The sequence below is a fragment of the Buceros rhinoceros genome, unplaced genomic scaffold (genome assembly GCF_000710305.1).
Source record: "Buceros rhinoceros silvestris isolate BGI_N320 unplaced genomic scaffold, ASM71030v1 scaffold7067, whole genome shotgun sequence".
Lineage (NCBI taxonomy): Eukaryota > Metazoa > Chordata > Aves > Bucerotiformes > Bucerotidae > Buceros > Buceros rhinoceros.
Window position 1 is genome coordinate 50,455 of NW_010422700.1, and position 15,253 is coordinate 65,707.

At 47.7% G+C, this 15,253-nt stretch overlaps 1 protein-coding gene across 1 annotated transcript in view; it reads left to right on the top strand.

The window, feature by feature from the left end:
* Window positions 1–15,253, top strand: part of LOC104496944 (rab GTPase-activating protein 1-like) — a gene marked incomplete at its 3' end in the record, with an annotated part of 55,207 nt that overhangs the window by 39,607 nt on the left and 347 nt on the right. The window lies entirely within an intron of this gene.

Below are 15,253 nucleotides of genomic sequence, written 5' to 3' on the forward strand. Positions count from 1 at the left end.
CAGGGCACTTGTGCTCCAGACCCTTCACCAGCTTCATTGTCCTTCTCTGAACCCGCTCCAGCACCTCAATGTCCTTCTTGGAGTGAGGGGCCCAAAACCGGACTCAGGATTCAAGATGCAGCCTCACCAGTGCCCAGTACAGGGGACAATCCCTGCCCTGCTCCTGCTGGCCACACCAGTGCTGGTACCAGCCAGGATGCTGTTGGCCTTCCTGGCCGCCTGGACACGCTGCTGGCTCGTATTTATTCTTACATACGTGTATAATAAAATATCAAGTTTTATTTGTTAAACGGATGATGCAGAAAAACAAAAGCTCTGGCAGTTTTTGTCTTTCCCTTCCCTTGATTGCTCCAGTCCCTAGTCCTTTGTGATTTCAGGACGCAGCCGCTCCTTCTTTAACGCTTGATTTGTAAAGATTTTGTGCGTTCCACTCACACTCGTCATCCTTCCAGTATCGTGACCTTTGCTGCAATTTCTTTTACCAGCACAAATCTTCAGTTTCCCCAGAAGCGTCATATGAGCCGTGTTTATATGGAAGCATAGAAATAACGTGAAATATCACCTGAATAACGTGGAAATATGTAACGTAGAAATAGTATGAAATACCACAATAATTTTTATTTATAAAAATTCTCTATTTTTATTTTGCTTTAAGGAGTCAGGCCCACAATGATAGCTTCTTCTTCTGAAACTCATCAAGATTTGAAGTCAGAGAAGAAAACTGCTCATATAAAGCCAGTTGAATGGATTGTGATATCAGGCTGTAGTTCCTTACTAACTTATTTTACATTTGAGAGTGTAACTGATGTATGTAAGTATTAGTTTGGTTGCAATTTTTTCTCAGGAAGACTTGGTTGATGCCTTTGGATGTTAAAACTAAAGAACGTCAAAATGAAATCTCTTCCTTCCTTGCATTTCCCACATTGTAAAGTGTTGGAGTTCCAGCACGTTGAGGAAAACTGGCACAGCTTCTGCGGCGACAGCATGAACGCCCCGTACGTGCACTGTCGTAGACAGTTCCTGGCAGGCCAGAGAGGGGGTAACTGCCCTGCAGTGGGTCAGCTCCTGGTCCTCTTGCTACTGCACCCAGACTCGACCGTGGTGCAGATGCCTGTCAATAAAATTCGCAGAATGCTCATTTAACGTACAGAAATCTAGCCCCAAATTTTGATTTTTTTTTTCTCATTACTGAACATGAAGATTAATAATACTAATACTACTAAAATACCTTGTGCTGTTTATTTTTACATCGCACCCCCTTTGTTTTCTGCTGTCCTCATCCCTCAGCGTGCAGCACGGCTTTGCTGCTGTGTGTTACTGATGCAGAGCAGAAGCTGCCAAAGGTGAAGCCGTGGCCTTTAGTAGCGGAGCAGAGGACAGGTCACGGTGTTTGGCAGGTGGGAAGGTGTAGAAGCGAACGCCCCGCTGCCTGAGGAGCCGCTGGCCGCACCCAGCCCTGGTCTCTGATATTGCATCGGTGCGCGTTGCTCTGATGGTTTCTGTGGTGCAACCTCTGACAGCATCACCGCGTAGCCCGGGATTGGCACTGGGTTCAGTTGCGTAGAAATGAGAGAGGTGGTTCCTCCTGCCCGCTGACTGGCAGGGGCTCAGGCTGGGCAGATCGTCTTTCCATTATCTTAAGCTTCAGCTCTTTTATCCAACTTCATTCCAGTAGCATCTTTTGAAAATTAAAAACTATTACATGCTCTTCTGGAAGAGCATCCAACTCTCATTTGAGTGTAGCAGGAGAGGAAAAGGTGTCATTTTCCATGGTAATCTCTTATTCGCTCACTGTTCAAAATACGTTTCTACCTTCTCATTTAGATTCAGTCTGGTTTCAGCTTCTCATCTTGGATTTGGCATGCGTTTCTGTGCCGCAGCACAGCATTCTGCACCGTTACTTATTTTATCCCTGCGAGGGTTCTCGGGTGCTGTGACCAGCTCAGCTCTCTGCGCTCTCTTGTACGTCTGAGGAGCTGGAGCTCTTGGACCTCCTGCTGTCAGGCATTTGCACCCTGCACAAAGCTGTTCAGTGGTTCTGCTCCACATCGGGAATTTTTCCCCCTCTTGCATCTCCCGGGACTAAACAGAGTAATCCAGTATTGGTCTCAGTGTCAATCCAGGGTTCAAACGTCCCCAGTCATCCTGCTTTTTCCTGTCCTTGTGCATCCCGGGTCTCCCATTGGCCTTCCAGCCGCAGCCTTGCTCTGACGGCAGCGTTACGTTTCTCTAGCTGCGAAGGTGGTCTGTCGTCCCCTGCCCCGCTTTCTGCCCTGGTTCCATGCTGCGCTGACACAGCTACTTGTGGGGCTGTGTGATGAATGATACTGTTAGGATAACGATTTTTAACAAAGTAATATATTAGCATATTGTTTAAGGATTATTTTAGTCAGTTTGCCATCAAGCAAGCTGAGGAGAGAGGGTTGTGGAGGAAGAGCTGGGTCTGCTTTCACAGCATGTGCCTCCCATTTCCCACCCCCCTTTCTTCCCAGGAAGTGGAAGAGTTTACAAACCTTTGGAGAAGTCCAAACGGTGCTTTCCTGGGGCTGATCCCATCTTGTCGTGGGATTTGACCCCAGCTGGAGGTCTGCTACTTGGTGCTGTAGTTAAGCCCTGCATACGTTTGGTCTGGAGTCGGTGTGGTGGGGTGGCTGTTCCCAGGAATTCACATATCTGCGTGAAATTTTCTGGTCATTCTTGTTCTTTGCTGCTCTTTCCATCTGTGCATCATCACCGGCAGATTTTGTTATCGGGACTCTATTTTTCACTTCCAGGGCGCTGACGCAGTGTTTGACAGCGCTGGATCTTTTATGAGTCCCGGAAGACACCCTTTAGGACGTCGTTAAACACCAATGGAAAATGTCATTGAGTAATGATTCCCTTTGACAGTGGCTTTTTGACCCACTTCCTAAGCTTTCTAGGTCATGCTCTGTGGCTATGGGATACCCCTCTGGGTTGTTTTTTTTTTAAATAAATCTGTCACAGGGCAGCGAATCCCGTGCTAGAGAAGACTGTTATAGCTGTAGGGTTACTTTTATCAAGCAGGCCTGGAGACAAACGGGAGAATGGGACCTACCGTTCATGAAGTCATGTTGGAGTGGCACCAGGGATGTTCCTACACCAGCTACCGCCTGCATCCTAAACAGCTCTGCAGAGCATGCACGTGGGTTTCTGGGTTTCAGATGGTTTGATTCGTGGTTCTTAAATACTGTAATGCAGCATTTCCTTCTAGTGAGCCTCTGTCGTGTTCAAGGACCTACCGAAAAGGAGTATCAGAGGACCAGAGATCTTGCCTGCTCTTACTTCTGCTCTGCTCTGCTCAAAAACCTGCAGGCTGCTTTCCGAAAGAGCTGAGCTATTTTCTGGACAGCTCTGACTTGTCTGAATCATAATTATTTTTGAGCTCTAATTATTAATGCATATGAACAACACTTAGGAATCCTCTTGTTTTCAATATACTCTAGAATCAAGTCCAGCCTAACGAAACTCAAGAAAGAATTTAATTTTTTTTTCTTCTGCATTAGTTTGAATTACTGTTTATTTGTACCTAATTAGTAATCTATATTAATTTGTCTTAATTTTCTCTTCATGTTTGAAAACATTTCTTCTTGCTGCCCTCTTATCACTGGATCAAGAAGAAATTATTTAAGCAATGTCTCAAATAGACATTTTATAAATAAGAACAGAATCTTTGTGGTTAAACATTCAAAAGCAAGACATTTCAGAATTTTTGGAGCATCCTCATTTTCTTCTTAAAAATAATTCCATGAAAATTGATAAAAGTTTTTCTGGGCACTGGAATCTCTGTTTCTGAAGTTGTTACAAGCCCGTTTAGGGGAAGAAATTCGAAAAAAGTTTCTAGACCTTATTGGTTCATTAGATCTTTACTTTTAATGACCTTGAACATGTTGGGTATCAGCATGAACTTTGCAATTGAAGGGCAGGTGATGAGTTACTTTGTAAGGCCATAGTTCAACATTTAAGTGCAGAAATGGTTAAATTAGAATAAAGGAGCATTTAACTTCCTTCCCTCCCCACAGGGGTGAGGTAGGTCAGGTCGGATTCAGATCTGTTAGGTACGGTGGTTCTTGTATTGAGATGAGAAAAGTAAGTGGGTCAAGTGAAAGACCTGAAGCTCCTGAATTCTCAACCTCTTTCTTACCTTGTTTGTCTTTTCTTGTGGGTTGCCCTTACTATGACACATCACACCTTAGTAAAGCTGCGTACAAACCCCAAAGCTTTGTGTGTAGTCAATGCAAATGCAGATGACATGTATTTATGGGTGTTCTGTCGGTGCCTCCCTGAGCAGTATCTTCGTCAGCTTTGAAAGGAGTGCTAAAACTAGGTGAAAAGGCCCTTAATCTCTTCAGAGAAGCCTAATTTTTTAATTACTAGAAGATGAATTAGAAAGTTCATGTAGATTAATGTGTTAGTTAAAAATAATCAGAGATAATCAAAAATACCAGGGGGGTTGGAGCCCCTCTGCTGTGAGGAGAGGAGAGAGAGCTGGGGTTGTTCAGCCTGGAGAAGAGAAGGCTCCGGGGAGACCTCGGTGTGGCCTTCCAGTGCTTAAAGGGGCTGTAAGAAAGGTGGGGACAGATGTTTTAGCAGGGCCTGTTGTGACAGGACAAGGGGTGATGGGTTTAAACCAAAAGAGGGGAGATTTAGTCTAGATGTAAGGAAGAAATTTTTTACCCTGAGGGTGGTGAGGCACTGGCCCAGGTTGCCCAGAGCGGTGGTAGAAGCTGCATTCCTGGAACCATTCAAGGTCAGGTTGGACCTTGGGTCTCTGAGCAACCTGCTCTGGGTGCAGATGTCCCTGCTCGCTGCAGGGGGGTTGGACTGGACGACCTCTAAAGGTCCCTGCCAACCCAAACAGTTTTGTGATTTTGTCTTCGTTGTCTACAACTATTTTCCTTCTTTTCGAATCTGGTTCTCAGAAGAATTTGGCGTAAAGACAGTGCCAAGGTTGGAAAATGTGTTTCTGTGGTTTTCTGTCTTGCGCAGTCTGTGCTCTCGTGCACCATTCCACATGCACGTTTTTCTTTACTGCTCTCTTCTAGCGGTGCCAACATGAACTCTCAACAAAAAAAACCCCACCCCTACATTGACTGGTTGTGCTGGTCACTGATGGTTTAAAGCTGTAGGATTGTCTGTTCTGCTGAGAAAACCCCAGAGTCAGCAGAGTGATCCCAGGTCAGGATATCTTATCCGTTGGTTCTTTACCTTGGAGATCACAGAAGCTGAAGTGCACAGGCCAGACCGAGCACACAGAGATTGCCCACTCTCGAGCTGAACTTCCAGGCAGCGCCGGAACAGGATAACAGGAATTCCCCAAACTGAGGGTCTCATTCTTTCCATAGCCAGAGAAAGAGGAAACGGAACAGACAGACCTGGGAAAGAAGAGAGCGCAGGGGGGAAGAAAGGGCTTGGTGCTTCTGTGCTGCTGCTGGCCCTGGGGGTTGAAAATGGTGGGAGCCAGATGCGGCTGCTACTATTAACTGGCTTCCTTTACCGCAGAAGTGGCTGTTCTGCCCCTGTGCTTTCTTCAGCGGCAGCAGCAGGTTGGCTTTCCAGCTGGAGTTGGCAGCACGGCCACATTTCACCTTCCGCCTTCAGCCCCTCCTGCCTGGCACAAGCTTCTTGCTTTTGTCAGCGTTGAAGATGGTCTTGGATTTCTCCTGCTAGATGATAAAGTAGAAGGCCTGGAGTTCGTTGGTAATCGATTGGCCTGGCAGGGTCTCAGCTAGAGCTAATGGGTGAGCGCAGGTCTCGGCACAGGGCGAGCGGCAAAGTCAGCTGGCAGCGCTAGCGGTGGTGGTGGAGCCGTAGCCGGGGCAATGTAAACCGCAGGTTTTAAAAAACCAACAACCAACCTTGGACGTCCAGGTTTGCAAATCAGTGCGCCCTCGTTTCTCTCTCGGGGCTGATGCGCAGCACTGCTCTGCGTTCCCATCCCCAGGGATGCTCTCCTGCAGCTGCCTACACCATGTTAATGGATCAGCAGCGCTTTGAAACCCTCCTGACCTGCCCTCCCGCCAGCTCCCTTCCAAGGTGTTCTGCCAGCACCACAGAGGCTGGAACCTGCATCGAAGGCAAAATCTGAAGCCTCGCTAACGACATGGAGGAAACTCTCTCGGCAGATGAAGGATTAGAGAGATAACAGAGCAGGGCAAGGATTAATTATTGCATAAAATACGTCAGTGAGCTCCTCTGGTACCCTGGACACTGCTCCACTTGTGTTTTCAAAATGCCAATCACTTAATCACAGAATCATTTTGCTTGGCAGAGACCTTTAGGATCATCGAGTCCAGCCGTTCCCCCTGCACTGCCAGGGTCCCTCAACCGTGCCCCTCAGCGCCACACCCACACGGCTTTTAAACGCTCCCGGGGATGGGCACCCCACCATCTCCATGGACAGCCTGTTCCGATGCTTTATCACCCTCTCTAAAGAAATTTTTTCTGAGTATCCAACCAAAATCTTCCCTGGCACAACTTGAGGCCGTTTCCTCTCGCCTTATTACTTGGAAGAAGTGACTGACCCCCACCTGGTTCCAACCTCCCTTCAGGGAGTTGTAGAGAGAGGTGAGGTCCTAATGTGCCGGTTTAAAGGATTTTCAGTTTATTTTTGAACATTAGCGGTTGTGTTTAAGGAGCTGGACAAGCAGTGAAAGACAGGGCTTTTGAGAAGGTGTGGTAGAAGTTGTGCCAGTTGCTGAAATACAGATAAAAGTATTTTGTATAACAGAAGGGATTGTGGAGCCCTGACCGTAAGTAGATAACGGTTCAGCTTTAGTGCAGCCAGGGTATCTATTTTCTGCCATGGACTAATGCCCTAAAAAGTAATTGCTCCTGTAACTTGTGGGTTTGAAATATTTATAGAAGTAGCAAAAGGTGTTCTAGCATCAAGGACCATCGGAGCAGCCCGATGGTGATTTTAAAGATGCAGGTGTAAGTGCAACAGCGTTATGATTTTTTTGGTTCTGTGACACCAGACTGATCTGAAGTAACACGAACACGCAGAATGTGTGTTCAGAGGGTCTGCAGGGCTCTTCTCTGGTGAACGCAGCTTAGCTGAGGCTGTGGTCTAGCACCCATCCTCCATCTCAGGAACTACAATTTTTTTTCGTCTTGTGCTGGGCACAGGAGACAAGACGTGGCTTGGTAACTCGGCAGCTAGAACCCAGCCTGACCGGCAGCTGCTGTCACCAGTCTGAGACAGGTTTTAGAAGATGATTCTGCCAGGGGTTTATTAGCTGCGAGCTGTGGACCCTGTGGACTAAAGATGTTTGGTGTGACGGGTTTTAGAGCCTTGACAGCGCCGTTGTTTTGAACCTGGGTACTGATCCATTGCTGGCCTGGTCTCGGCAGTTTTCGGAGTGTGTGATGGTGAGATAACTCTGTGTTAGTTTCGGTACACACAAGGTTAGAAAGCGAGCCCTAACGCAGCGTAGCTGGGACAGGTGGTTTCTTTGCTAAGCAGTGCAAGAAAATCATGGGAGACTCTTCCCTGCATTTCCGATTCTGTTGTCCCGGGGATGGTGGTGAAGACTGCGCTTGCCTTCCTGTCGCCCTTCTCTGCTGTTGCTGCGATGTACCAAGAAATACAACTGAAGGCTGAAGGGCTGAGAGTCGGGTTTTGTACAGTCACTGAGGAGGTGTGTGAAACTTTAGCACCAAATGCTGTGTACCAAAAGGTGTATGTGTGCAGGACACACCAAATCACTTGGAACTGTTACATGATGAGATACAAACAAATGAATCAATTCTGTGTTGGAAAACCCGCTGCTCTTCGTGGTAACTGCGGCACCCAGAGCAGGGTCCTGTCCCAGCTGCTGGTGGAGTGTCACCTCCCCCCGTTCTCTGACCCGGACCTGTGGCCTTGGGCTGTATCAGCAGTTTCATTTAGCCTGTGTTGTTGCTTGTAGCAGAGGTCTCGTTGTTCAGGCATTCTTTAAGTTACCCGAGGCAGATATTTTCCATCTAGAATCTTTCAAATATTGGTCTCCTTATCCACGGAGTTACCCTCCGTTGACCAGAGGCAATGCAAAATGCAGATCGAGTGCTTGCTGAGGTGGGTACCTCACTGCACCTCCGTGCCAAAGCCCTTATCTGTACACCAGAGGAAGCACTTTTTGTCTGGGCGAGCTGCTAGACATCAGGTGCAAGGATATAAAATAATCAGCCATTTCCAAGCACTGCTTTTAAGCCACTCAGGGTGTCTCTTTTTTGCTAAAACAAATAGAGCTGAAGTGGATAATAAGCTGCCCTTATTTCAAAGTGAAAATGAATTTTTGAATGCAGAAAACCACTTTGGGGATCTTAAGAGGATCTGCCACAAGGCAGAACAGCCTTTCCTTGAGCCCTCTCTTTTCTGCTCAGCGGTGCAGGTTCCCCTGCGGTCCATGCATGTGCCTCGTGAACACAAGTGCCGTGGCAAGTGCACAAGCACACGCCCAGTGTTCAGAGCCGCAGTTCAGGCAATCTGCATCCCGTTCTCTTTTCCCCTGTTGCTGTAACAGCGAGGCCCGCTGAATGTCTCTCGGTCTCAGCTGACTCTTTTATCTTAGTTAACAGTTCTGCTAAGTGAGCCTAGCTAAGCGGGTCTTAAACAGCCAGGCTGTGGAAGGATGACACGTTACACCAGGTTCAGCGGGTTGAGATGAATGGCAATAACATTGCAGAGATAAAAACTGGACCGGAGGATCTGATGTTGGAAGCCGTCCAGCGTCACTGACTGGGCCCTCTGCCGTTCTGAGTCACAGTGAATCGTGCAGGTACTCTGCACGTTCTGCAACCTGCCTTTCCCTTCTTTTTATAATAAAAATGCCTTCGCGTGTCTCAGTTGCAATTGAGATATTTTGATAATGGACTGATGTTAAAGAATTAATTTTAAAACAAAAAGCAGCAAAGCTTGACTTCCTTTGCCTCCAGCCAGCTTTCAAATTGGATTTCTGTTGTCCTGAAGACTCTCTTCAGGAGGTCTTACACCCACAGAGCTGGCAATGAGGCGACTTGCAGAAGGAAGACGACTCTTCCTCTCCAAGGAAGGGATACTTCGGTGGGCTGCTGCGGAGCCAGCTGCTTTGCTGGTACCAAAAGAGCATTTCTGTCAGTTCTTTTTTCTGAACACGAGGTGGAGAGAGATGCTGTTCAGCAGCAGGCATTCAGACAGGCACGCAGGCAGCAGACGCTCTCCCAACACAATGTATGCTTCCAAGGAGTTGGAGAAAAGTCTCCTTGCTGGCAGATGATAAAACAGCATCTGACATCAGGGCTTTTATTGTGCTGCGTGCAACGCGCGAGCAGAATAACAGCACCTTTATCTGCCGCGACGAGAGGTGGCTGGTCAGCCCCCGCACCTCGGGCTTTGTGCTGCTCACTTGCCCAAGGCCAGGCTGCAGCGGGGACAGCGCTAGAGTCAGGTCTGAGACGTCTGAGAGGCTGCTTCACAAAGCCTTTTTGATCATGTTGCCTCAAATCCAGGGGTTGGATGGTATTTCACAAGGTCTCTGGTATTTTTCAGAGTGGAGGGTGTCTGGCTCCTGAATGCACTGCAGTGGCTGGGTGAAACACTGATGAGGGCTGTTCCCCTTGATTTCAAACCTGCAGTGAAACCGCTGCTTCTCAGCGAGCCCTTCACCACAGTGCCAAAAGGAGAACTGGGAATTCTTCAGGCTGTGTTCCATCTTGTGAATTTTCTTCAGGCTCTCTACCACTACCTGAAAAGTGGTTGTAGTGAGGTGGGGGGGGTCAGTCTCTTCTCCCATGTTATGAATGACAGGATGAGAGGAAATGGCCTTCAGTTGCATCAGGGGAAATTTAGGTTGGATGTCAGGAAAAATGTCTTTACACAGAGGGTCATTAAGCATTGGCTCAGGCTGCCCAGGGAGGTGGTGGAGTCCCCAGCCCTGGAGGTGTTTAAAAGCTGTGTGGAGGTGCTGCTGAGGGACAGGGGTCAGTGGTGCCCTGGCAGTGCAGAGTGAACGGTTGGACTCGATGATCTTAAAGGTCTCTGCCAACCAGACGATTCTGTGATTTTAATCCCTACCTTTTTTCTGCAAATGAATGTTGCAGATTTTCTTCTCTGCAGAACACCCAGCGCAAGTAAGAGTTTTGTGAGAAGTGATGATTCGCCCTTTTTCCTCTGATCTCCTGCTCGTGGCTAATATCTCACTGGAGATACAGTCATTCAGATTGTATTGCGTAATATCTAATAATGACATCCCACTCACTCCCTTTAAAATCTGATCCGAGAGATGAGTCTGTTGTGTCAACGTGTTACTGTGGGTTTCGTTCATTCTCCTCCGTCTCTGTATCCTCCCCAAAAGAAAAATGAATTGCTTATCTGCTTCCCAGAGACAGATGTTGCAGGACACTTCCTCATGCCTTTTAAGAAGAGGATGATACGATTACCCATAGCAGTGACTGCACAGAGCAGCAGAACACTGAGTTAGTTTCTTTGTGTGTTTTTGTTACATTAAAGCCTTAATTTGGCCTAATAAAGTGTTTAAATGAAGCTATAGTATCCTTTCTTATCCTTTAGTTGTCCTTTAAATATGAAGTATCAACTGGAAGAAATGGACACAACAAGTTTGAGTGTCAGCTAAGTGCGTGCGATCTGAAAATTGTTGTCACTAGTCTGCTCAGGTTCTGTTCAAGGCCTCTAGTCTTCACATCACACACTTTACAGAACCAAGCGTGACTTTGAAATTAACTTGCCTTTAATATTGTTTTAAATAATAACGCCAAGAAAATTAAGTACGTGCAGGCGTGACTGGGGTCTCCTCAAGAGGGGCAGAGGTAGCAGTGGTTTGTGGGAGCTCCTTGCAGCTGGTACTCCTGGCTATGTGCACGGGCTGAGCCAAGTCCAACCAAGTGAGCTCGGGCTGAGGTCAGGCTGGTCCAGGAACTGTTGAGCTGGGCTCCCAGGCATCACACATGTCTGGAAACCATCCTTCTTTGCAGCAGTGGGTAGGGTCTGGGCTTACCGTGGCGGGTGCAGCCCAAGAGATGTGTGCTGGAGGGATAAAAGGGACCTGGGCTGCAGCCGGTGTCTGTGGTTGCTATCAGCGCTCCCCAAAGCCAGCTCGGAGCCTGCCCCACCAGTCCCCAGCGTAACCCCTGCCCGTGGAGGGATGGACATCCCTTCCCTCAGTCTTGAAATACCAAGCAAACCCATTGCCCGTGAAACAGAAAATTAAGTCACCTGCTTCAAAGCATGGGAAGGGAGAGCATTGCACATTTCGTTAATTGGCTCTTTTTTTTTTTTTCTTCTACATTGAGATGAGAACTAGAGAGGAAGAAATCAGAGTGCAGAGATTATAAAATACTGGATACCTCGTTAGTGTGATAGGACACTCTATTTTTGGTATATTTATGCAGTGCTAGATAAAGAAAAGAAGTGGCAACCTGGGAGAGAGGTCCTCTGCTCAGCCTGGCCTTGTGGTGGTGCTGGAAATTAGAAGTCAGGTAATGGGATTTTCCTGTCTGGATCAGCCTCTGGCTGTCCTCAGTATGTTCAGGAAATCACTTTACATCTCTGTCTCCATTTCCTTGGCTGTCAAATGAACATAATGATAACTACCTCCTCTGAGGGCTCGTGCCTCATTAGAGCACTGGCACATTTCAGAGGACGGAGTCAGAGCTGTGTGATTTATTAATCCAGCGAGGTCAGGCTGAGCTGTCTGTGAGCAGCTAAAGAAATGGCAGAACAAGGGAAAGGTCTCCTGGAGCCGAGCAGATGCTGATGCTCGGCACGCTGCCCACGTGCAGGATCACCAGAGGAGGTGAAGCAGATCATTCCAGCCCTGTCTGGGCAGGGGGGCAGCTGAAAACAAGAAGTATTTTTGTTTCTCACCTGCCATGTATTGCCTCACTCCAGTGAGTCCTTCGAGCATTCAGTGCACTAGGCTGTTGGGTTTTTTCAGACAGAGGTTTTGCTTGTTCAGTTCTTCTGCATGGATGTTTTATTACGACGCTCCGCGTGGCTTTTTCTCTGCATATGACTAGTTGTGATATGATTATATCCTTGAACACAATAAAACAAAATGAGTCAAGGAGAAAAGATACGGCGATAAACAGAAGAACAATGTTTATAAACCATAAGAGTCCCTAAATTTGGTAACTATCAGTTCTAACCATTGTACCCCGTGGTGCTACAGAAACAAGAAATAGGTACTGCAGAAGCGTTTGCAGAAAATTTATGAGCACGCTTTGTTCCGGAGTAACCCACGAAGACTGAAGCATATGAAAGAGTTTCCTTGTGAAAGGGCTGACAGAGATGTCCCTTGACGAATTCACAGACTGTTTCAGGGAATTAAATTGGGGAATATGGAGATGGGCTTTTACAATTACGTTGTTGTGGTGGTTTATCAGTCTATACCCAGAAGGAAGTGCGGTAATAAATTACCAAGCTCCTTTGAGTACTGTGACTGAATAGGCAGTAACAGTGACGTGTAGTCCCCGCCAAAGTTACCGGGTGTACCTGCTCCAGCTTATATTTTGTAAATGCATTAGTATGGACTGGGTTTCTAATAGGAATTTTCTTCCCCCAGAACTCTTAAAATAGACTTGTGCTGTATTTAAGTCCTGCTTTCCAAATAAGACACGGTTGTAGCATAGGTAGATACTAACACGCCTAAGTCACGACATTCTGTCTCCGAGCACGGAAGCCGTTTCCTGTGTCACAGCAGGATGCTTACGCCCTGATGCTTACACCTTCCCTGATTTGGTCCCCTTTCAGGTCATATACACAGTCCATACTGCTGAGGGACCTTATCTCCCAGAGGACCCCCCCGTGGTCCTGCTCATGGCTGTGAATTGAAGTAAAGGGGAACATACAGGTAGGAACGGTTGGTAGGAAGAGTTGCCAAGCGTTAAGAAATGAATTGTCCGAGAGTGGAAAGAGGAACTGTGGAGGCAGTGAGAGCAGAGTTAAAGGAAGCAGCTGACTTGCTCTCCCCTGCCCTTCGTTCCATTTTTGATGTGATGTATTCAGATTAGTTTCTGGTGGTGTTGAGGCAGATGATTAAGTGCCAGTTGGACTCTGGGCAGGTTGAATTCTGCTTCATCTTGATCTGGAATACAAGTTGAAACCAGAGAAATAAGGCTACTCTCAGGCAGCTTGAAAAATTTGAAAAATGAGCAAGGAGAGCTGCACCCGTCTGGCTGCTGCCTGGGAGGGGGTTCTGAGAAGCAGCAGCCGCCGCTTCACCACCAGCGAAGCCTGGCCGGACACGGCTGTGGCGCGGTGTGCAGCGTAGGCACAGGGGTCACAGTGGGGCTCCGTATCCCATTTGCTCTCGGTAGGAGTTACTGCCTCAGATCTTTCCCTTCATGCTGCGGTTTGCCTGTATCCCCTGGGTTATAGAGAGAGCTACAGTTTTTGTTCCCAAGTAACTTAAGCAAATCTCGTGTGTAAAGGGAAGAAGAGGATGCTGCTCCAGGCCACTGTGGAGGTGAAGCTGTTGCTGGGTTCCTGCGGTGGTCAGTGGAGCCACTTACACAAAAACAGGGGAACTGCTGCAGGGGGGAGGATTGTGACGGTGCAGTTCTTACCTTCACTTTCGACTCTCGTCTCGTTTACACGAAGAAAGCTCTATCTTGTGTCTCCCAGTCCTTCAGCTGGCAGGATTCTCGCTGAAGTATCGTGCGGCTGTGCAGATGGAAGGCTTGCCTCTGTGTAGTGAGGCTTAACCTCTTCCGTGTGTTTCAGAGGCTTTAAAGAAAAGCATCAAGAGTTAGGACAAGCTTTGGTTGAACAGATCTTCTTCCAAGTTACATCTGAGTTGCACTTTTCTCCCGTACTGCGCCACGTGTCTCCTTTGATTTTATCTTCATTTTCTGCTGGTTGCAAACTGAAGCACAGAACTCCACGAGGAGTTCTCCCAGGAGAACTGGGTTTGGAGGGTGTGTTTGGAACACCCCAGCCCGGGAGCCTTGACCCGGTTCTCTGGGTGAGATGCCACTACGCATCGTGGAAGGAGGTAGCAGCTCAGGCCTCGGATGTGTGGTTGGTTCGCCTCACTTAGAGTACTACTGTGAGATGATTTCTGATTCTTGAATATTAAGTAACCTCAGCCATTTCAGGGTGCAGCTGAGACTGAATGGGCTGCGTTTGCATCTTGAGTGTTGCTCAGTCAAAATGTAAAAAAACATCTCTGATTTAGTCATTTTCCTTTCATTCTGTTTTTCAGTATTAAGTGTCCGCAAAGTGAAATCTCTTGTTGGCTTGACTAAAGTGCTTTGTGTTTTTAAGTTTATCCTTTTCTCTTTGCTCTCTTTGAGAGGACTGGTTTAAAATTTCAACAGGCGTTGTGGGCATTGGTGCTTTGCGTTAGTGCTGTGCAGCGTGCTTTGCAGGTCATGAGTTTCACATTTTCTATCTGTACCTCGCAGAGGCCCCTGCAGCAACACCGGGCACTTGCTCAGTCCCAGGAAATACTGCAGAGAAAGAAGATGTTTGGCTGAAAACCAGTAAGGGGGGAACACACCACGACTACGTGTAAACACGTATCTCTGCTCACTGGCAGTGACGCTTTGGCCTGAGGCGAGGTGACAGTGGCAGGTCCTCACACCAGGAGTCGACTAGACACGCTCAGTACAGCCAGAGGAGCAGACTGGTACAGAGCAGAGCCGGGAGAAGTGTGTATTTGCAAGTCACAATGGTGCACGGTGTTGGGGATCCCTCCTACTGCTAGCAGATGACCCAGCGCTGAGCTGAGCAGGGCCAGGTTCTCGTTGTGCAGTGGGGACAGAGTGATGCTATCGAGGCTCTTCGGAGAGGAAGGGGACGTGTTTGCCGGACGGCTTCCCTGCCGTGCTGGCGGCGAGCACTGCAGCGTCCCCACCTTTGCCTGGGAGGAGTCCAGCGCCAGGCTTCGTGAGGGCAGTGGTCATAAGCCGCGACTGAGACATTAATGCTCTTTCAGCAGTGACAGCTCAGCTACTTGGATCTCCCCCGGGGGAGAGTCCAGCGCTTTGATAGGGACACTCCTGTCCCCCAATCTCGCTGTTAACAGTTTTCATGCTAAGACATTGTTTTGGTGAATCACACATAGCAAAGTGTGTTCTCTTCCCTCTTCTCTCATTCCTGTTCCTGCTTTTTTTTCCCCTTCTTGTTGCTCTTATTAAAATGTCTTTACTTCACTCTTGTTTTCCTTTAAATATTTGAATAACTAACAGCTGTAGGCACAGAAGGATTTTGGTCAATGTGAACTGTACTGGTGTTTGACGTGCTTTGCTGTGTAGG